Here is a 24,030-nt window from a genome sequence, read left to right as displayed (position 1 = left end):
CGAGCCACTCCATATCCACACTCCGGCGCACCGCTGCCGCTGAACCACCAGGCTCCTCAGTTGCGACACGTACCGCAGCCACAGCACACGGCACCGAGATCCCACCTCGGCCCGGCGCGTGTCGGTCCTCACTTAAGCCGCGCGGCGGGGCACACAGTCAGCGCAAACACGACACGTACCGCCACCGCAGCGCCAAACGCACAGCAGCCGCGGAATCAGCGTCTCAGCAGACGCCATCCCTGCCGTGAAAACGCGGAAACACACTAAACTACAAACAACGCCACATTTCACAAATAATACATGCAACATGTTTACCTTTTTATTGACAGTGCTTCTATTTGACTATTGCATCGCAAGTAGTGATGATGACATCATGTTTTCTTTTTTAAGTTGAATGATTTGTCTGAATACACTGAAAACACTGAACATGTGTTTGTTCCCTTTTCAGGATGAGTTGGAAGCAACCCAAGAGGGGCAGTGGCCCTGGTGGCAGTAGTGAATGAAGATCAGGTTAGTTTACTGGCCTGAGTACAGTCCTCACAGTTTAAGTGAGGACACGCACCGCGGCCGCGGAACCACAAGGCTCCCCAGTTACGAGAGGTACCGCCGCCGCAGCGCACGGCACCGGAACCGCAGCCGCGGAGCGCACGGAGCGCACAGCAGCCACGGAGCCCGCGCAAACCGAGATACATTCAAGATACATTCTCAACATTAACTTCATAAAAAAAGTGCGGTGCGCCCGGCCCCGCCTCGGCCCGGCGCGTGTCGGTCTTCACTTAAGCCGCGCGGCGTGGCGCAGCGCACAGGCGCACCCTCCATATCCGCACAACGGCGCGACGCGCACCGCAGCCGCTGAACCACCAGGCTCCTCAGTTGCCACACGTACCGCAGCCACAGCACACGGCACCGAGATCCCACCTCGGCCCGGCGCGTGTCGGTCCTCACTTAAGCCACGCGGCGGGGCACACAGTCAGCGCAAACACGACACGTACCGCCGCCGCAGCGCCAAACGCACAGCAGCCGCGGAACCAGCGTCTCAGCAGACGCCATCCCTGCCGTGAAAACGCGGAAACACACTAAACTACAAACAACGCCACATTTCACAAATAATACATGCAACATGTTTACCTTTTTATTGACAGTGCTTCTATTTGACTATTGCATCGCAAGTAGTGATGATGACATCATGTTTTCTTTTTTAAGTTGAATGATTTGTCTGAATACACTGAAAACACTGAACATGTGTTTGTTCCCTTTTCAGGATGAGTTGGAAGCAACCCAAGAGGGGCAGTGGCCCTGGTGGCAGTAGTGAATGAAGATCAGGTTAGTTTACTGGCCTGAGTACAGTCCTCACAGTTTAAGTGAGGACACGCACCGCGGCCGCGGAACCACAAGGCTCCCCAGTTACGAGAGGTACCGCCGCCGCAGCGCACGGCACCGGAACCGCAGCCGCGGAGCGCACGGAGCGCACAGCAGCCACGGAGCCCGCGCAAACCGAGATACATTCAAGATACATTCTCAACATTAACTTCATAAAAAAAGTGCGGTGCGCCCGGCCCCGCCTCGGCCCGGCGCGTGTCAGTCTTCACTTAAGCCGCGCGGCGTGGCGCAGCGCACAGGCGCACCCTCCATATCCGCACAACGGCGCGACGCGCACCGCAGCCGCTGAACCACCAGGCTCCTCAGTTGCCACACGTACCGCAGCCACAGCACACGGCACCGAGATCCCACCTCGGCCCGGCGCGTGTCGGTCCTCACTTAAGCCGCGCGGCGGGGCACACAGTCAGCGCAAACACGACACGTACCGCCGCCGCAGCGCCAAACGCACAGCAGCCGCGGAACCAGCGTCTCAGCAGACGCCATCCCTGCCGTGAAAACGCGGAAACACACTAAACTACAAACAACGCCACATTTCACAAATAATACATGCAACATGTTTACCTTTTTATTGACAGTGCTTCTATTTGACTATTGCATCGCAAGTAGTGATGATGACATCATGTTTTCTTTTTTAAGTTGAATGATTTGTCTGAATACACTGAAAACACTGAACATGTGTTTGTTCCCGAGCCACTCCATATCCACACTCCGGCGCACCGCTGCCGCTGAACCACCAGGCTCCTCAGTTGCGACACGTACCGCAGCCACAGCACACGGCACCGAGATCCCACCTCGGCCCGGCGCGTGTCGGTCCTCACTTAAGCCGCGCGGCGGGGCACACAGTCAGCGCAAACACGACACGTACCGCCACCGCAGCGCCAAACGCACAGCAGCCGCGGAATCAGCGTCTCAGCAGACGCCATCCCTGCCGTGAAAACGCGGAAACACACTAAACTACAAACAACGCCACATTTCACAAATAATACATGCAACATGTTTACCTTTTTATTGACAGTGCTTCTATTTGACTATTGCATCGCAAGTAGTGATGATGACATCATGTTTTCTTTTTTAAGTTGAATGATTTGTCTGAATACACTGAAAACACTGAACATGTGTTTGTTCCCGAGCCACTCCATATCCACACTCCGGCGCACCGCTGCCGCTGAACCACCAGGCTCCTCAGTTGCGACACGTACCGCAGCCACAGCACACGGCACCGAGATCCCACCTCGGCCCGGCGCGTGTCGGTCCTCACTTAAGCCGCGCGGCGGGGCACACAGTCAGTGCAAACACGACACGTACCGCCACCGCAGCGCCAAACGCACAGCAGCCGCGGAATCAGCGTCTCAGCAGACGCCATCCCTGCCGTGAAAACGCGGAAACACACTAAACTACAAACAACGCCACATTTCACAAATAATACATGCAACATGTTTACCTTTTTATTGACAGTGCTTCTATTTGACTATTGCATCGCAAGTAGTGATGATGACATCATGTTTTCTTTTTTAAGTTGAATGATTTGTCTGAATACACTGAAAACACTGAACATGTGTTTGTTCCCTTTTCAGGATGAGTTGGAAGCAACCCAAGAGGGGCAGTGGCCCTGGTGGCAGTAGTGAATGAAGATCAGGTTCCTGCAGGAGTTCCCTTTGAAACTCACCATGTGTCTCTGGTCCTCACAATCAGGTTGTAATGGCTCACACACTGATCTACGCTCTCCATTTGAAGTTGTCAGAAGTAGAATGTAATAATTTGATTTAGTAGAAAGAAAAGAGTCAATTCAACTTAAGTATTAACATTTGTATAAAGAAGATCATTTCAGTTCAGATAAATCCGTTTCACATAAGTGTCACATACTTAGTAGTTTTCATTAACTGAATGGAATTAGTACAATGCACTTTACCCAAGTTACTTTAACAACAAATACTTGAGTTACTTGTACTCAAATCAAATACTTTTGTATGCTTAAATTGTTTGAGTTAATAAACTTAATTGGTTTCCTAAATGGTTAAAGTTGAAGTAACTCATTCCCCGCAGACAAGATACATTCTCAACATTAACTTCATAAAACCAGAGACCATTATGGCTACATTGTTGAAATGAAAGAAACACACTCAGTGCAAACATAGCCACAATCTGGAAATATAAAATGAGGTGGCCCCGTGACCCTGCCGACACCGAGGCTCATTTCATCACCGTGGACAGCGCTATGAAATCACGGCACACATTGACAAATGAACTCATGTGCATGCTCAAGCTACAATACAATTTCAAATGCATTCTTTTCTTTTTTTCTTTAGATACAAGGAAGTGCGGTGCGCCCGGCCCCGCCAGGATCCCACCTCAGCCCGGCGCGTGTCGGTCTTCACTTAAGCCGCGCGGCGTGGCGCGGCACACAGGCGCACACTCCATATCCACACTCCGGCTCAACGCGCACCGCAGCCACTGAACCACCAGGCTCCTCAGTCACAGCGCACATGTTTTCAATAATAAGCCCCGCCCCAAACATTTCAAGCTTTCACACCTGATTGGCTGACCATTGTGCCAATATTTAAACTCCTGTGTTGACAGCCGCACCAGAGGGACAGATCACAGATGTAAGTTTGACGTTACTTTGTTTCCTTGTTTCTTCACTGACATCAGTCTTCTTCTCATCTCTTGTCTTTATTGAAACGATCACAGTCACCTGTTTGTGTCTCACTCTCTGTTTGCAGCATCAACGCAAACCTGCTACAAAACCCCGGACTGGTATTCATGGACGGACTGAACTGGATTTGGTTTGCTGGTGTGAGTACAACAGAAACTCATCACAACCAAACAGAAACAAACACACTTAACACTTAATTGTAAGTGTACACTCAAACTTTAACACTTTTTTTTTATCATATGACATTTAAACTAATATTTAAATAAACATTTAGTTTGGAATGAGTATCAAGTAAAACCTGAAGTGGAGCTCCACTGAATATTATTCTTCTTATTATTATTATTATTATTATTATTATTATTATTGTTACTAAGTGATGACGAAAAAAAACCCATGTTAGTATTTTGTAACCTAAGAAAACCAATGTGATGTAAGTAATTATTGAAAAGGCTATTTATTAATTTAAATAATTAATGACACTGAAGTCATTATTTAATGGTGTATTTATTAATATAAATCATCTAAAAAGGCTTGGGTTTCTAGTAACTAACTGGTGCTAACTAACTCAGCAGCCAGGAGTCACACTGTGAGTGGCTAATTGGAAGAATCAGTAGAGGAGAGGAAAGTAGAGGAAACCAGGTGCATGTACAGTGAATTTGGTCAATATTGCTTCTTGCAATAAAGAGTTACAGGGTGCTGTCACATTTCGGCAGGGCCTGCCGAGAAGTGACTGCACCCTGTAACTCTGGATTGTTAGGGCTTACATTCTCTATCTTTTCAGCATTAGCAGTCGAGGAAAACAGGTGCATGTACAATGAATTTGGTCAGTATCGCTCCTTCAAACAACGACTTATAGGGTGTACCCTGTATACAGTATTATATCTACCAGTAGACCTACGCTCACTACCTCTTAACCGATGCGCGTTCCCGTCGGAGGCAGTCATTTTTCGGCAAGGTTCAATGTGTTGTGCCTTCAGATGGTGTTCTGCACACTTTGGTTGCGCTGATTTGAGTTCCTTTTGCTTTCTTAGCATGGCCTTTCTGCTGATCTTTGACCTCAACATGGCATCACTGGATATTTTCTGTCTGTCACACCGTGGTTGTGCAAGCAGTTTGTAAAAATACTACCAGTAACCATGCCACATTAAAAGCTCCTTGAATCACCTTTCTTCCTAATGCTGATAGTCTGTTTGAACTTGATTTGGGCGTCCTGATCATGTCTACCTGCCTAAATGCAATGACTTACTGCCATGTGATTGGCTCCTTCAATCAGTGTGTTCATAAACAGAAAATGTGTACCTAATAAATTGGCAGATGTGTGTTTAAATCCAACCAGGAAGGAATATAGAAAGCAGTTTATAGTAGACATGTAGTTTTTCCTCGGCAGCTATAGGTGGGTGGAGTTTGCACTGCAGCTTCTGTGGCGTTTGTTTTGTTCACCGTTGTTGGAGACCATTATGGCTACATTGTTGAAATTAAAGAAACACACTCAGTGCAAACATAGCCACAATCTGGAAATATAAAATGAGGTCACCCTGTGACGCTGCCGACACCGAGGCTCATTTCAGCACCGTGGACAGCGCTATGAAATCACGGCACACATTGACAAATAAACTCATGAGTACAGTCCTCACAGTTTAAGTGAGGACACGCACCGCGGCCGCGGAACCACCAGGCTCCCCAGTTACGACAGGTACCGCCGCCGCAGCGCACGGCACCGGAACCGCAGCCGCGGAGCGCACGGAGCGCACAGCAGCCACGGAGCCCGCGCAAACCGAGATACATTCAAGATACATTCTCAACATTAACTTCATAAAAAAAGTGCGGTGCGCCCGGCCCCGCCTCGGCCCGGCGCGTGTCGGTCTTCACTTAAGCCGCGCGGCGTGGCGCAGCGCACAGGCGCACCCTCCATATCCGCACAACGGCGCGAAGCGCACCGCAGCCGCTGAAGTCCTCAGCGGCTGCGGTGCCGCAGCCGCGCGGCTTAAGGTCCTCACTTAAGCCGCGCGGCGGGGCACACAGTCAGCGCAAACACGACACGTACCGCCACCGCAGCGCCAAACGCACAGCAGCCGCGGAATCAGCGTCTCAGCAGACGCCATCCCTGCCGTGAAAACGCGGAAACACACTAAACTACAAACAACGCCACATTTCACAAATAATACATGCAACATGTTTACCTTTTTATTGACAGTGCTTCTATTTGACTATTGCATCGCAAGTAGTGATGATGACATCATGTTTTCTTTTTTAAGTTGAATGATTTGTCTGAATACACTGAAAACACTGAACATGTGTTTGTTCCCTTTTCAGGATGAGTTGGAAGCAAGCCAAGAGGGGCAGTGGCCCTGGTGGCAGTAGTGAATGAAGATCAGGTTAGTTTACTGGCCTCAGTACAGTCCTCACAGTTTAAGTGAGGACACGCACCGCGGCCGCGGAACCACAAGGCTCCCCAGTTACGACAGGTACCGCCGCTGCAGCGCACGGCACCGGAACCGCAGCCGCGGAGCGCACGGAGCGCACAGCAGCCACGGAGCCCGCGCAAACCGAGATACATTCAAGATACATTCTCAACATTAACTTCATAAAAAAAGTGCGGTGCGCCCGGCCCCGCCTCGGCCCGGCGCGTGTCGGTCTTCACTTAAGCCGCGCGGCGTGGCGCAGCGCACAGGCGCACCCTCCATATCCGCACAACGGCGCGACGCGCACCGCAGCCGCTGAACCACCAGGCTCCTCAGTTGCCACACGTACCGCAGCCACAGCACACGGCACCGAGATCCCACCTCGGCCCGGCGCGTGTCGGTCCTCACTTAAGCCGCGCGGCGGGGCACACAGTCAGCGCAATCACGACACGTACCGCCGCCGCAGCGCCAAACGCACAGCAGCCGCGGAACCAGCGTCTCAGCAGACGCCATCCCTGCCGTGAAAACGCGGAAACACACTAAACTACAAACAACGCCACATTTCACAAATAATACATGCAACATGTTTACCTTTTTATTGACAGTGCTTCTATTTGACTATTGCATCGCAAGTAGTGATGATGACATCATGTTTTCTTTTTTAAGTTGAATGATTTGTCTGAATACACTGAAAACACTGAACATGTGTTTGTTCCCGAGCCACTCCATATCCACACTCCGGCGCACCGCTGCCGCTGAACCACCAGGCTCCTCAGTTGCGACACGTACCGCAGCCACAGCACACGGCACCGAGATCCCACCTCGGCCCGGCGCGTGTCGGTCCTCACTTAAGCCGCGCGGCGGGGCACACAGTCAGTGCAAACACGACACGTACCGCCACCGCAGCGCCAAACGCACAGCAGCCGCGGAATCAGCGTCTCAGCAGACGCCATCCCTGCCGTGAAAACGCGGAAACACACTAAACTACAAACAACGCCACATTTCACAAATAATACATGCAACATGTTTACCTTTTTATTGACAGTGCTTCTATTTGACTATTGCATCGCAAGTAGTGATGATGACATCATGTTTTCTTTTTTAAGTTGAATGATTTGTCTGAATACACTGAAAACACTGAACATGTGTTTGTTCCCTTTTCAGGATGAGTTGGAAGCAGCCCCAAGAGGGGCAGTGGCCCTGGTGGCAGTAGTGAATGAAGATCAGGTTCCTGCAGGAGTTCCCTTTGAAACTCACCATGTGTCTCTGGTCCTCACAATCAGGTTGTAATGGCTCACACACTGATCTACGCTCTCCATTTGAAGTTGTCAGAAGTAGAATGTAATAATTTGATTTAGTAGAAAGAAAAGAGTCAATTCAACTTAAGTATTAACATTTGTATAAAGAAGATCATTTCAGTTCAGATAAATCCGTTTCACATAAGTGTCACATACTTAGTAGTTTTCATTAACTGAATGGAATTTGTACAATGCACTTTACCCAAGTTACTTTAACAACAAATACTTGAGTTACTTGTACTCAAATCAAATACTTTTGTATGCTTAAATTGTTTGAGTTAATAAACTTAATTGGTTTCCTAAATGGTTAAAGTTGAAGTAACTTATTCCCCGCAGACAAGATACATTCTCAACATTAACTTCATAAAACCAGAGACCATTATGGCTACATTGTTGAAATGAAAGAAACACACTCAGTGCAAACATAGCCACAATCTGGAAATATAAAATGAGGTGGCCCCGTGACCCTGCCGACACCGAGGCTCATTTCATCACCGTGGACAGCGCTATGAAATCACGGCACACATTGACAAATGAACTCATGTGCATGCTCAAGCTACAATACAATTTCAAATGCATTCTTTTCTTTTTTTCTTTAGATACAAGGAAGTGCGGTGCGCCCGGCCCCGCCAGGATCCCACCTCAGCCCGGCGCGTGTCGGTCTTCACTTAAGCCGCGCGGCGTGGCGCGGCACACAGGCGCACACTCCATATCCACACTCCGGCTCAACGCGCACCGCAGCCACTGAACCACCAGGCTCCTCAGTCACAGCGCACATGTTTTCAATAATAAGCCCCGCCCCAAACATTTCAAGCTTTCACACCTGATTGGCTGACCATTGTGCCAATATTTAAACTCCTGTGTTGACAGCCGCACCAGAGGGACAGATCACAGATGTAAGTTTGACGTTACTTTGTTTCCTTGTTTCTTCACTGACATCAGTCTTCTTCTCATCTCTTGTCTTTATTGAAACGATCACAGTCACCTGTTTGTGTCTCACTCTCTGTTTGCAGCATCAACGCAAACCTGCTACAAAACCCCGGACTGGTATTCATGGACGGACTGAACTGGATTTGGTTTGCTGGTGTGAGTACAACAGAAACTCATCACAACCAAACAGAAACAAACACACTTAACACTTAATTGTAAGTGTACACTCAAACTTTAACACTTTTTTTTTATCATATGACATTTAAACTAATATTTAAATAAACATTTAGTTTGGAATGAGTATCAAGTAAAACCTGAAGTGGAGCTCCACTGAATATTATTCTTCTTCTTATTATTATTATTATTATTATTATTATTATTGTTACTAAGTGATGACGAAAAAAAACCCATGTTAGTATTTTGTAACCTAAGAAAACCAATGTGATGTAAGTAATTATTGAAAAGGCTATTTATTAATTTAAATAATTAATGACACTGAAGTCATTATTTAATGGTGTATTTATTAATATAAATCATCTAAAAAGGCTTGGGTTTCTAGTAACTAACTGGTGCTAACTAACTCAGCAGCCAGGAGTCACACTGTGAGTGGCTAATTGGAAGAATCAGTAGAGGAGAGGAAAGTAGAGGAAACCAGGTGCATGTACAGTGAATTTGGTCAATATTGCTTCTTGCAATAAAGAGTTACAGGGTGCTGTCACATTTCGGCAGGGCCTGCCGAGAAGTGACTGCACCCTGTAACTCTGGATTGTTAGGGCTTACATTCTCTATCTTTTCAGCATTAGCAGTCGAGGAAAACAGGTGCATGTACAATGAATTTGGTCAGTATCGCTCCTTCAAACAACGACTTATAGGGTGTACCCTGTATACAGTATTATATCTACCAGTAGACCTACGCTCACTACCTCTTAACCGATGCGCGTTCCCGTCGGAGGCAGTCATTTTTCGGCAAGGTTCAATGTGTTGTGCCTTCAGATGGTGTTCTGCACACTTTGGTTGCGCTGATTTGAGTTCCTTTTGCTTTCTTGGCATGGCCTTTCTGCTGATCTTTGACCTCAACATGGCATCACTGGATATTTTCTGTCTGTCACACCGTGGTTGTGCAAGCAGTTTGTAAAAATACTACCAGTAACCATGCCACATTAAAAGCTCCTTGAATCACCTTTCTTCCTAATGCTGATAGTCTGTTTGAACTTGATTTGGGCGTCCTGATCATGTCTACCTGCCTAAATGCAATGACTTACTGCCATGTGATTGGCTCCTTCAATCAGTGTGTTCATAAACAGAAAATGTGTACCTAATAAATTGGCAGATGTGTGTTTAAATCCAACCAGGAAGGAATATAGAAAGCAGTTTATAGTAGACATGTAGTTTTTCCTCGGCAGCTATAGGTGGGTGGAGTTTGCACTGCAGCTTCTGTGGCGTTTGTTTTGTTCACCGTTGTTGGAGACCATTATGGCTACATTGTTGAAATTAAAGAAACACACTCAGTGCAAACATAGCCACAATCTGGAAATATAAAATGAGGTCACCCTGTGACGCTGCCGACACCGAGGCTCATTTCAGCACCGTGGACAGCGCTATGAAATCACGGCACACATTGACAAATAAACTCATGAGTACAGTCCTCACAGTTTAAGTGAGGACACGCACCGCGGCCGCGGAACCACCAGGCTCCCCAGTTACGACAGGTACCGCCGCCGCAGCGCACGGCACCGGAACCGCAGCCGCGGAGCGCACGGAGCGCACAGCAGCCACGGAGCCCGCGCAAACCGAGATACATTCAAGATACATTCTCAACATTAACTTCATAAAAAAAGTGCGGTGCGCCCGGCCCCGCCTCGGCCCGGCGCGTGTCGGTCTTCACTTAAGCCGCGCGGCGTGGCGCAGCGCACAGGCGCACCCTCCATATCCGCACAACGGCGCGAAGCGCACCGCAGCCGCTGAAGTCTTCAGCGGCTGCGGTGCCGCAGCCGCGCGGCTTAAGGTCCTCACTTAAGCCGCGCGGCGGGGCACACAGTCAGCGCAAACACGACACGTACCGCCACCGCAGCGCCAAACGCACAGCAGCCGCGGAATCAGCGTCTCAGCAGACGCCATCCCTGCCGTGAAAACGCGGAAACACACTAAACTACAAACAACGCCACATTTCACAAATAATACATGCAACATGTTTACCTTTTTATTGACAGTGCTTCTATTTGACTATTGCATCTAGTGATGATGACATCATGTTTTCTTTTTTAAGTTGAATGATTTGTCTGAATACACTGAAAACACTGAACATGTGTTTGTTCCCTTTTCAGGATGAGTTGGAAGCAAGCCAAGAGGGGCAGTGGCCCTGGTGGCAGTAGTGAATGAAGATCAGGTTAGTTTACTGGCCTCAGTACAGTCCTCACAGTTTAAGTGAGGACACGCACCGCGGCCGCGGAACCACAAGGCTCCCCAGTTACGACAGGTACCGCCGCTGCAGCGCACGGCACCGGAACCGCAGCCGCGGAGCGCACGGAGCGCACAGCAGCCACGGAGCCCGCGCAAACCGAGATACATTCAAGATACATTCTCAACATTAACTTCATAAAAAAAGTGCGGTGCGCCCGGCCCCGCCTCGGCCCGGCGCGTGTCGGTCTTCACTTAAGCCGCGCGGCGTGGCGCAGCGCACAGGCGCACCCTCCATATCCGCACAACGGCGCGAAGCGCACCGCAGCCGCTGAACCACCAGGCTCCTCAGTTGCCACACGTACCGCAGCCACAGCACACGGCACCGAGATCCCACCTCGGCCCGGCGCGTGTCGGTCCTCACTTAAGCCGCGCGGCGGGGCACACAGTCAGCGCAAACACGACACGTACCGCCGCCGCAGCGCCAAACGCACAGCAGCCGCGGAACCAGCGTCTCAGCAGACGCCATCCCTGCCGTGAAAACGCGGAAACACACTAAACTACAAACAACGCCACATTTCACAAATAATACATGCAACATGTTTACCTTTTTATTGACAGTGCTTCTATTTGACTATTGCATCGCAAGTAGTGATGATGACATCATGTTTTCTTTTTTAAGTTGAATGATTTGTCTGAATACACTGAAAACACTGAACATGTGTTTGTTCCCGAGCCACTCCATATCCACACTCCGGCGCACCGCTGCCGCTGAACCACCAGGCTCCTCAGTTGCGACACGTACCGCAGCCACAGCACACGGCACCGAGATCCCACCTCGGCCCGGCGCGTGTCGGTCCTCACTTAAGCCGCGCGGCGGGGCACACAGTCAGCGCAAACACGACACGTACCGCCACCGCAGCGCCAAACGCACAGCAGCCGCGGAATCAGCGTCTCAGCAGACGCCATCCCTGCCGTGAAAACGCGGAAACACACTAAACTACAAACAACGCCACATTTCACAAATAATACATGCAACATGTTTACCTTTTTATTGACAGTGCTTCTATTTGACTATTGCATCGCAAGTAGTGATGATGACATCATGTTTTCTTTTTTAAGTTGAATGATTTGTCTGAATACACTGAAAACACTGAACATGTGTTTGTTCCCTTTTCAGGATGAGTTGGAAGCAAGCCAAGAGGGGCAGTGGCCCTGGTGGCAGTAGTGAATGAAGATCAGGTTAGTTTACTGGCCTCAGTACAGTCCTCACAGTTTAAGTGAGGACACGCACCGCGGCCGCGGAACCACAAGGCTCCCCAGTTACGACAGGTACCGCCGCTGCAGCGCACGGCACCGGAACCGCAGCCGCGGAGCGCACGGAGCGCACAGCAGCCACGGAGCCCGCGCAAACCGAGATACATTCAAGATACATTCTCAACATTAACTTCATAAAAAAAGTGCGGTGCGCCCGGCCCCGCCTCGGCCCGGCGCGTGTCGGTCTTCACTTAAGCCGCGCGGCGTGGCGCAGCGCACAGGCGCACCCTCCATATCCGCACAACGGCGCGAAGCGCACCGCAGCCGCTGAAGTCCTCAGCGGCTGCGGTGCCGCAGCCGCGCGGCTTAAGGTCCTCACTTAAGCCGCGCGGCGGGGCACACAGTCAGCGCAAACACGACACGTACCGCCACCGCAGCGCCAAACGCACAGCAGCCGCGGAATCAGCGTCTCAGCAGACGCCATCCCTGCCGTGAAAACGCGGAAACACACTAAACTACAAACAACGCCACATTTCACAAATAATACATGCAACATGTTTACCTTTTTATTGACAGTGCTTCTATTTGACTATTGCATCGCAAGTAGTGATGATGACATCATGTTTTCTTTTTTAAGTTGAATGATTTGTCTGAATACACTGAAAACACTGAACATGTGTTTGTTCCCTTTTCAGGATGAGTTGGAAGCAAGCCAAGAGGGGCAGTGGCCCTGGTGGCAGTAGTGAATGAAGATCAGGTTAGTTTACTGGCCTCAGTACAGTCCTCACAGTTTAAGTGAGGACACGCACCGCGGCCGCGGAACCACAAGGCTCCCCAGTTACGACAGGTACCGCCGCTGCAGCGCACGGCACCGGAACCGCAGCCGCGGAGCGCACGGAGCGCACAGCAGCCACGGAGCCCGCGCAAACCGAGATACATTCAAGATACATTCTCAACATTAACTTCATAAAAAAAGTGCGGTGCGCCCGGCCCCGCCTCGGCCCGGCGCGTGTCGGTCTTCACTTAAGCCGCGCGGCGTGGCGCAGCGCACAGGCGCACCCTCCATATCCGCACAACGGCGCGAAGCGCACCGCAGCCGCTGAACCACCAGGCTCCTCAGTTGCCACACGTACCGCAGCCACAGCACACGGCACCGAGATCCCACCTCGGCCCGGCGCGTGTCGGTCCTCACTTAAGCCGCGCGGCGGGGCACACAGTCAGCGCAAACACGACACGTACCGCCGCCGCAGCGCCAAACGCACAGCAGCCGCGGAACCAGCGTCTCAGCAGACGCCATCCCTGCCGTGAAAACGCGGAAACACACTAAACTACAAACAACGCCACATTTCACAAATAATACATGCAACATGTTTACCTTTTTATTGACAGTGCTTCTATTTGACTATTGCATCGCAAGTAGTGATGATGACATCATGTTTTCTTTTTTAAGTTGAATGATTTGTCTGAATACACTGAAAACACTGAACATGTGTTTGTTCCCGAGCCACTCCATATCCACACTCCGGCGCACCGCTGCCGCTGAACCACCAGGCTCCTCAGTTGCGACACGTACCGCAGCCACAGCACACGGCACCGAGATCCCACCTCGGCCCGGCGCGTGTCGGTCCTCACTTAAGCCGCGCGGCGGGGCACACAGTCAGCGCAAACACGACACGTACCGCCACCGCAGCGCCAAACGCACAGCAGCCGCGGAATCAGCGTCTCAGCAGACGCCATCCCTGCCGTGAAAACGCGGAAACACACTAAACTACAAACAACGCCACATTTCACAATTAATACATGCAACATGTTTACCTTTTTATTGACAGTGCTTCTATTTGACTATTGCATCGCAAGTAGTGATGATGACATCATGTTTTCTTTTTTAAGTTGAATGATTTGTCTGAATACACTGAAAACACTGAACATGTGTTTGTTCCCTTTTCAGGATGAGTTGGAAGCAAGCCAAGAGGGGCAGTGGCCCTGGTGGCAGTAGTGAATGAAGATCAGGTTAGTTTACTGGCCTCAGTACAGTCCTCACAGTTTAAGTGAGGACACGCACCGCGGCCGCGGAACCACAAGGCTCCCCAGTTACGACAGGTACCGCCGCTGCAGCGCACGGCACCGGAACCGCAGCCGCGGAGCGCACGGAGCGCACAGCAGCCACGGAGCCCGCGCAAACCGAGATACATTCAAGATACATTCTCAACATTAACTTCATAAAAAAAGTGCGGTGCGCCCGGCCCCGCCTCGGCCCGGCGCGTGTCGGTCTTCACTTAAGCCGCGCGGCGTGGCGCAGCGCACAGGCGCACCCTCCATATCCGCACAACGGCGCGAAGCGCACCGCAGCCGCTGAAGTCCTCAGCGGCTGCGGTGCCGCAGCCGCGCGGCTTAAGGTCCTCACTTAAGCCGCGCGGCGGGGCACACAGTCAGCGCAAACACGACACGTACCGCCACCGCAGCGCCAAACGCACAGCAGCCGCGGAATCAGCGTCTCAGCAGACGCCATCCCTGCCGTGAAAACGCGGAAACACACTAAACTACAAACAACGCCACATTTCACAAATAATACATGCAACATGTTTACCTTTTTATTGACAGTGCTTCTATTTGACTATTGCATCGCAAGTAGTGATGATGACATCATGTTTTCTTTTTTAAGTTGAATGATTTGTCTGAATACACTGAAAACACTGAACATGTGTTTGTTCCCTTTTCAGGATGAGTTGGAAGCAAGCCAAGAGGGGCAGTGGCCCTGGTGGCAGTAGTGAATGAAGATCAGGTTAGTTTACTGGCCTCAGTACAGTCCTCACAGTTTAAGTGAGGACACGCACCGCGGCCGCGGAACCACAAGGCTCCCCAGTTACGACAGGTACCGCCGCTGCAGCGCACGGCACCGGAACCGCAGCCGCGGAGCGCACGGAGCGCACAGCAGCCACGGAGCCCGCGCAAACCGAGATACATTCAAGATACATTCTCAACATTAACTTCATAAAAAAAGTGCGGTGCGCCCGGCCCCGCCTCGGCCCGGCGCGTGTCGGTCTTCACTTAAGCCGCGCGGCGTGGCGCAGCGCACAGGCGCACCCTCCATATCCGCACAACGGCGCGAAGCGCACCGCAGCCGCTGAACCACCAGGCTCCTCAGTTGCCACACGTACCGCAGCCACAGCACACGGCACCGAGATCCCACCTCGGCCCGGCGCGTGTCGGTCCTCACTTAAGCCGCGCGGCGGGGCACACAGTCAGCGCAAACACGACACGTACCGCCGCCGCAGCGCCAAACGCACAGCAGCCGCGGAACCAGCGTCTCAGCAGACGCCATCCCTGCCGTGAAAACGCGGAAACACACTAAACTACAAACAACGCCACATTTCACAAATAATACATGCAACATGTTTACCTTTTTATTGACAGTGCTTCTATTTGACTATTGCATCGCAAGTAGTGATGATGACATCATGTTTTCTTTTTTAAGTTGAATGATTTGTCTGAATACACTGAAAACACTGAACATGTGTTTGTTCCCGAGCCACTCCATATCCACACTCCGGCGCACCGCTGCCGCTGAACCACCAGGCTCCTCAGTTGCGACACGTACCGCAGCCACAGCACACGGCACCGAGATCCCACCTCGGCCCGGCGCGTGTCGGTCCTCACTTAAGCCGCGCGGCGGGGCACACAGTCAGCGCAAACACGACACGTACCGCCACCGCAGCGCCAAACGCACAGCAGCCGCGGAATCAGCGTCTCAGCAGACGCCATCCCTGCCGTGAAAACGCGGAAACACACTAAACTACAAACAACGCCACATTTCACAAATAATACATGCAACATGTTTACCTTTTTAATGACAGTGCTTCTATTTGACTATTGCATCGCAAGTAGTGATGATGACATCATGTTTTCTTTTTTAAGTTGAATGATTTGTCTGAATACACTGAAAACACTGAACATGTGTTTGTTCCCTTTTCAGGATGAGTTGGAAGCAAGCCAAGAGGGGCAGTGGCCCTGGTGGCAGTAGTGAATGAAGATCAGGTTAGTTTACTGGCCTCAGTACAGTCCTCACAGTTTAAGTGAGGACACGCACCGCGGCCGCGGAACCACAAGGCTCCCCAGTTACGACAGGTACCGCCGCTGCAGCGCACGGCACCGGAACCGCAGCCGCGGAGCGCACGGAGCGCACAGCAGCCACGGAGCCCGCGCAAACCGAGATACATTCAAGATACATTCTCAACATTAACTTCATAAAAAAAGTGCGGTGCGCCCGGCCCCCCCTCGGCCCGGCGCGTGTCGGTCTTCACTTAAGCCGCGCGGCGTGGCGCAGCGCACAGGCGCACCCTCCATATCCGCACAACGGCGCGAAGCGCACCGCAGCCGCTGAAGTCCTCAGCGGCTGCGGTGCCGCAGCCGCGCGGCTTAAGGTCCTCACTTAAGCCGCGCGGCGGGGCACACAGTCAGCGCAAACACGACACGTACCGCCACCGCAGCGCCAAACGCACAGCAGCCGCGGAATCAGCGTCTCAGCAGACGCCATCCCTGCCGTGAAAACGCGGAAACACACTAAACTACAAACAACGCCACATTTCACAAATAATACATGCAACATGTTTACCTTTTTATTGACAGTGCTTCTATTTGACTATTGCATCGCAAGTAGTGATGATGACATCATGTTTTCTTTTTTAAGTTGAATGATTTGTCTGAATACACTGAAAACACTGAACATGTGTTTGTTCCCTTTTCAGGATGAGTTGGAAGCAAGCCAAGAGGGGCAGTGGCCCTGGTGGCAGTAGTGAATGAAGATCAGGTTAGTTTACTGGCCTCAGTACAGTCCTCACAGTTTAAGTGAGGACACGCACCGCGGCCGCGGAACCACAAGGCTCCCCAGTTACGACAGGTACCGCCGCTGCAGCGCACGGCACCGGAACCGCAGCCGCGGAGCGCACGGAGCGCACAGCAGCCACGGAGCCCGCGCAAACCGAGATACATTCAAGATACATTCTCAACATTAACTTCATAAAAAAAGTGCGGTGCGCCCGGCCCCACCTCGGCCCGGCGCGTGTCGGTCTTCACTTAAGCCGCGCGGCGTGGCGCAGCGCACAGGCGCACCCTCCATATCCGCACAACGGCGCGAAGCGCACCGCAGCCGCTGAACCACCAGGCTCCTCAGTTGCCACACGTACCGCAGCCACAGCACACGGCACCGAGATCCCACCTCGGCCCGGCGCGTGTCGGTCCTCACTTAAGCCGCGCGGCGGGGCACACAGTCAGCGCAAACACGACACGTACCGCCACCGCAGCGCCAAACGCACAGCAGCCGCGGAATCAGCGTCTCAGCAGACGCCATCCCTGCCGTGAAAACGCGGAAACACACTAAACTACAAACAACGCCACATTTCACAAATAATACATGCAACATGTTTACCTTTTTATTGACAGTGCTTCTATTTGACTATTGCATCGCAAGTAGTGATGATGACATCATGTTTTCTTTTTTAAGTTGAATGATTTGTCTGAAGACACTGAAAACACTGAACATGTGTTTGTTCCCTTTTCAGGATGAGTTGGAAGCAAGCCAAGAGGGGCAGTGGCCCTGGTGGCAGTAGTGAATGAAGATCAGGTTAGTTTACTGGCCTCAGTACAGTCCTCACAGTTTAAGTGAGGACACGCACCGCGGCCGCGGAACCACAAGGCTCCCCAGTTACGACAGGTACCGCCGCTGCAGCGCACGGCACCGGAACCGCAGCCGCGGAGCGCACGGAGCGCACAGCAGCCACGGAGCCCGCGCAAACCGAGATACATTCAAGATACATTCTCAACATTAACTTCATAAAAAAAGTGCGGTGCGCCCGGCCCCGCCTCGGCCCGGCGCGTGTCGGTCTTCACTTAAGCCGCGCGGCGTGGCGCAGCGCACAGGCGCACCCTCCATATCCGCACAACGGCGCGAAGCGCACCGCAGCCGCTGAACCACCAGGCTCCTCAGTTGCCACACGTACCGCAGCCACAGCACACGGCACCGAGATCCCACCTCGGCCCGGCGCGTGTCGGTCCTCACTTAAGCCGCGCGGCGGGGCACACAGTCAGCGCAAACACGACACGTACCGCCGCCGCAGCGCCAAACGCACAGCAGCCGCGGAACCAGCGTCTCAGCAGACGCCATCCCTGCCGTGAAAACGCGGAAACACACTAAACTACAAACAACGCCACATTTCACAAATAATACATGCAACATGTTTACCTTTTTATTGACAGTGCTTCTATTTGACTATTGCATCGCAAGTAGTGATGATGACATCATGTTTTCTTTTTTAAGTTGAATGATTTGTCTGAATACACTGAAAACACTGAACATGTGTTTGTTCCCTTTTCAGGATGAGTTGGAAGCAACCCAAGAGGGGCAGTGGCCCTGGTGGCAGTAGTGAATGAAGATCAGGTTAGTTTACTGGCCTGAGTACAGTCCTCACAGTTTAAGTGAGGACACGCACCGCGGCCGCGGAACCACAAGGCTCCCCAGTTACGACAGGTACCGCCGCCGCAGCGCACGGCACCGGAACCGCAGCCGCGGAGCGCACGGAGCGCACAGCAGCCACGGAGCCCGCGCAAACCGAGATACATTCAAGATACATTCTCAACATTAACTTCATAAAAAAAGTGCGGTGCGCCCGGCCCCGCCTCGGCCCGGCGCGTGTCGGTCTTCACTTAAGCCGCGCGGCGTGGCGCAGCGCACAGGCGCACCCTCCATATCCGCACAACGGCGCGACGCGCACCGCAGCCGCTGAACCACCAGGCTCCTCAGTTGCCACACGTACCGCAGCCACCGCACACGGCACCGAGATCCCACCTCGGCCCGGCGCGTGTCGGTCCTCACTTAAGCCGCGCGGCGGGGCACACAGTCAGCGCAAACACGACACGTACCGCCGCCGCAGCGCCAAACGCACAGCAGCCGCGGAACCAGCGTCTCAGCAGACGCCATCCCTGCCGTGAAAACGCGGAAACACACTAAACTACAAACAACGCCACATTTCACAAATAATACATGCAACATGTTTACCTTTTTATTGACAGTGCTTCTATTTGACTATTGCATCGCAAGTAGTGATGATGACATCATGTTTTCTTTTTTAAGTTGAATGATTTGTCTGAATACACTGAAAACACTGAACATGTGTTTGTTCCCGAGCCACTCCATATCCACACTCCGGCGCACCGCTGCCGCTGAACCACCAGGCTCCTCAGTTGCCACACGTACCGCAGCCACAGCACACGGCACCGAGATCCCACCTCGGCCCGGCGCGTGTCGGTCCTCACTTAAGCCGCGCGGCGGGGCACACAGTCAGCGCAAACACGACACGTACCGCCACCGCAGCGCCAAACGCACAGCAGCCGCGGAATCAGCGTCTCAGCAGACGCCATCCCTGCCGTGAAAACGCGGAAACACACTAAACTACAAACAACGCCACATTTCACAAATAATACATGCAACATGTTTACCTTTTTATTGACAGTGCTTCTATTTGACTATTGCATCGCAAGTAGTGATGATGACATCATGTTTTCTTTTTTAAGTTGAATGATTTGTCTGAATACACTGAAAACACTGAACATGTGTTTGTTCCCTTTTCAGGATGAGTTGGAAGCAACCCAAGAGGGGCAGTGGCCCTGGTGGCAGTAGTGAATGAAGATCAGGTTCCTGCAGGAGTTCCCTTTGAAACTCACCATGTGTCTCTGGTCCTCACAATCAGGTTGTAATGGCTCACACACTGATCTACGCTCTCCATTTGAAGTTGTCAGAAGTAGAATGTAATAATTTGATTTAGTAGAAAGAAAAGAGTCAATTCAACTTAAGTATTAACATTTGTATAAAGAAGATCATTTCAGTTCAGATAAATCCGTTTCACATAAGTGTCACATACTTAGTAGTTTTCATTAACTGAATGGAATTAGTACAATGCACTTTACCCAAGTTACTTTAACAACAAATACTTGAGTTACTTGTACTCAAATCAAATACTTTTGTATGCTTAAATTGTTTGAGTTAATAAACTTAATTGGTTTCCTAAATGGTTAAAGTTGAAGTAACTCATTCCCCGCAGACAAGATACATTCTCAACATTAACTTCATAAAACCAGAGACCATTATGGCTACATTGTTGAAATGAAAGAAACACACTCAGTGCAAACATAGCCACAATCTGGAAATATAAAATGAGGTGGCCCCGTGACGCTGCCGACACCGAGGCTCATTTCATCACCGTGGACAGCGCTATGAAATCACGGCACACATTGACAAATGAACTCATGTGCATGCTCAAGCTACAATACAATTTCAAATGCATTCTTTTCTTTTTTTCTTTAGATACAAGGAAGTGCGGTGCGCCCGGCCCCGCCAGGATCCCACCTCAGCCCGGCGCGTGTCGGTCTTCACTTAAGCCGCGCGGCGTGGCGCGGCACACAGGCGCACACTCCATATCCACACTCCGGCTCAACGCGCACCGCAGCCACTGAACCACCAGGCTCCTCAGTCACAGCGCACATGTTTTCAATAATAAGCCCCGCCCCAAACATTTCAAGCTTTCACACCTGATTGGCTGACCATTGTGCCAATATTTAAACTCCTGTGTTGACAGCCGCACCAGAGGGAGAGGAGATGCTGACAGATCACAGACGTAAGTTTGACGTTACTTTGTTTCCTTGTTTTCTCACTGACTCCAGTCTTCTTCTCATCTCTTGTCTTTAATGAAACCATCACAGCCCCATGTTTGTGTCTCACTCTCTGTTTGCAGCACCAATGCAAACCTGCTACAGTACAAACCTGCTACAAACCCCAGACTGGATTCGGTTTACTGGCGTGAGTACAACAGAAAGTCATCACAACCAGACAGAAACAAACCGCAAACACACTTAACACTTGAATCTAAGTGTAGAGTCGAACGTTAACACTTTAATTTTGATCATATGACATTAAACTAATATTTAATTACCTCATTTATTTTTTTTATAATTTTGATAATGTAAATATTAGCATTTTAGCTCAATAGCTTCCAGGCAATGTGACCCAAAGACTCCAAATGAGTGTACAAACATAGTACTAGACTGCCTAGTCAGGACACACCTCTTTATATTCCATTTAAATACTTGATTTACTTTCAATCATTTCTTTAATGCAAATATTAGCATTTTATCTCAATCGCGTCCAGGCCATGTGACCCTAAAGATTCCAAAACAGTGCAGCAACATAGAACTAGACTGCCTAGTCAGGACACACCTCTTTTTATTCCATTTTAGTACCTCCCATAATTTTTTTTAATCCATTTTTAACGGTAATTCGTTGATGGTCCCTAAATGAGACCACGGTTGTTGAGAGCGATGGGTCGGACTTTGTACAAGCCGTGATCGTGCACCTATCTCGGGGTGGAGAAGGAGGAGGGTGCCGTTGGATCTGGAGCGAATGTCTGTTGAATATCCAACCTGGAACTGATTTCAGCGCGGTACGTTGTCGGAGGTGATCAGCTCCGACCTCTGCGGACGCTCGGTGCTCACAGTGCCCAGGGCAGAGCAGCGTTACCTCGGCCTGTCCTGATGAAATGATCCGCTGGCTCAGACGTCTCTCAGATGCTTGGTGTGATCCATAGATTTGTGGTTGACGTGTTACTTTGTTTTTAATGTAAACACTTTGTATATTATTACTAATAATTGATTTTACCTTCGAATTTTAGGTTTATATTAAAGTGGCACGGCCATTGTATATGTATTTGTTAAAATCCCAAGTCTCCTCCTCACCTGCCTCATCACTGGCACACCTACCTGGACCACACCCCTAATCCTATATAACCCGCCCCTTCCGCCCTTTGACCCCCCTATTTTCCCTCCAAACAATCCACGAGAACAAAGGGACACTGGCTGTGAGTTTTATGGACGTTCACTCATTTAATGTTTCATTTGGTTGATACTACATCTTGTATGAAGACTTACTTATTGCTTGTGTGTCATTATACTAGATTCCTGAGTTTAATCCTTTGCTAAAGAGAGGAAAGTAAGAGTGGATGTATTATTGATGTTAGTCTAAGACAACCTCATTTCTTATTGTATATTTGATACTTTCTAGATTGTAATATTTCCTTTATCATTTTCATATAGACAGAATCATCCACCATTACCCCTCATCACCGACTACCGTTTACTTGGAAATAAAATATTGCAACTTGGAAAGCTGCCTGGATCCTGTGTTTAAATGTGCACCCAACATATGATGTTCAGTCAATCACCGCCACTATAGTGTACAGTTCTTTCATATTTGTGTATGTATTTGAATATAAATGTACAATTGTAAGTTCAAATAAATAATACATTAACTGTCAGTTGATGTACTGATATCTATGAGTAGTCTAGTGAAAAACAGACGTAGCACCATCAGTAGCTCTTTGTGTTTTATGTCACAGGTCTCCATCAACATATGCAGCACTCGGGCATGAAGAAACTGTGAATTCAGCTCCTCCTTGCCGAACTAAAAGAGAGACGACCTGCACTCTTTAGTGAAGCTCAAGTGAGTGAAAGAGGATGGTGACACCCACACACTGTCAAAGTCATTGTTGTAGCAATGCCTCATCTGGAAAAGAGTTTTAATATGACAGCGAGGCTCATTTCAGCACCGTGGACAGCGCTATGAAATCACGGCACACATTGACAAATAAAATCATGCGCATGCTCAAGCTACAATACAATTTCAAATGCATTCTTTTCTTTTTATTAAGATACAAGGAAGTGCGGTGCGGCCCGGCGCGTGTCGGTCTTCACTTAAGCCGCGGCGCACCCTCCATATCCACACTCCGGCGCGACGCGCACTGCAGCCGCTGAACCACCAGGCTCCTCAGTTGCGACACGTACCGCAGCCACAGCGCCCAGCCCTGCCGAGATCCCACCTCGGCCTGGCGCGTGTCGGTCTTCACTTAAGTCGCGCGGCGTGGCGCACAAACCTACAAACCTGCTACAAACCCCAGACTGGATTCGGTTTACTGGCGTGAGTACAGTCCTCACAGTTTAAGTGAGGACACGCACTTGTATTCTCAGTTTGGTATAAGATGTGAGTACAGTGTAACGCCACATTTCACAACTAATACATGCAACATGTTTACCTTTTTATTGACAGTGCTTCTATTTGACTATTGCATCGCAAGTAGTGATGATGACATCATGTTTTCTTTTTTAAGTTGAATGATTTGTCTGAATACACTGAAAACACTGAACATGTGTTTGTTCCCTTTTCAGGATGAGTTGGAAGCAACCCAAGAGGGGCAGTGGCCCTGGTGGCAGTAGTGAATGAAGATCAGGTTCCTGCAGGAGTTCCCTTTGAAACTCACCATGTGTCTCTGGTCCTCACAATCAGGTTGTAATGGCTCACACACTGATCTACGCTCTCCATTTGAAGTTGTCAGAAGTAGAATGTAATAATTTGATTTAGTAGAAAGAAAAGAGTCAATTCAACTTAAGTATTAACATTTGTATAAAGAAGATCATTTCAGTTCAGATAAATCCGTTTCACATAAGTGTCACATACTTAGTAGTTTTCATTAACTGAATGGAATTAGTACAATGCACTTTACCCAAGTTACTTTAACAACAAATACTTGAGTTACTTGTACTCAAATCAAATACTTTTGTATGCTTAAATTGTTTGAGTTAATAAACTTAATTGGTTTCCTAAATGGTTAAAGTT

At 50.0% G+C, this 24,030-nt stretch overlaps 2 long non-coding RNA genes across 2 annotated transcripts; both read left to right on the top strand.

The window, feature by feature from the left end:
- The first annotated feature begins 3,603 nt into the window (after positions 1 to 3,603).
- On the top strand, positions 3,604 to 6,400 carry LOC131446697 (uncharacterized). The gene is made up of 3 exons (XR_009233954.1): positions 3,604 to 3,983; positions 4,101 to 4,173; positions 6,347 to 6,400. It is a non-coding gene; the product is annotated as an uncharacterized LOC131446697 (long non-coding RNA).
- Positions 6,401 to 8,069: 1,669 nt separating this feature from the next.
- Positions 8,070 to 11,041, top strand: LOC131446693 (uncharacterized). Its single transcript, XR_009233953.1, has 3 exons — positions 8,070 to 8,629; positions 8,747 to 8,819; positions 10,988 to 11,041. It is a non-coding gene; the product is annotated as an uncharacterized LOC131446693 (long non-coding RNA).
- The last annotated feature ends 12,989 nt before the right edge of the window (positions 11,042 to 24,030 follow it).

Source organism: Solea solea, chromosome 19 (assembly GCF_958295425.1).
Source record: "Solea solea chromosome 19, fSolSol10.1, whole genome shotgun sequence".
NCBI classification, from domain to species: Eukaryota; Metazoa; Chordata; class Actinopteri; order Pleuronectiformes; family Soleidae; genus Solea; species Solea solea.
This window is presented reverse-complemented; position numbering and strand designations above follow the sequence as displayed.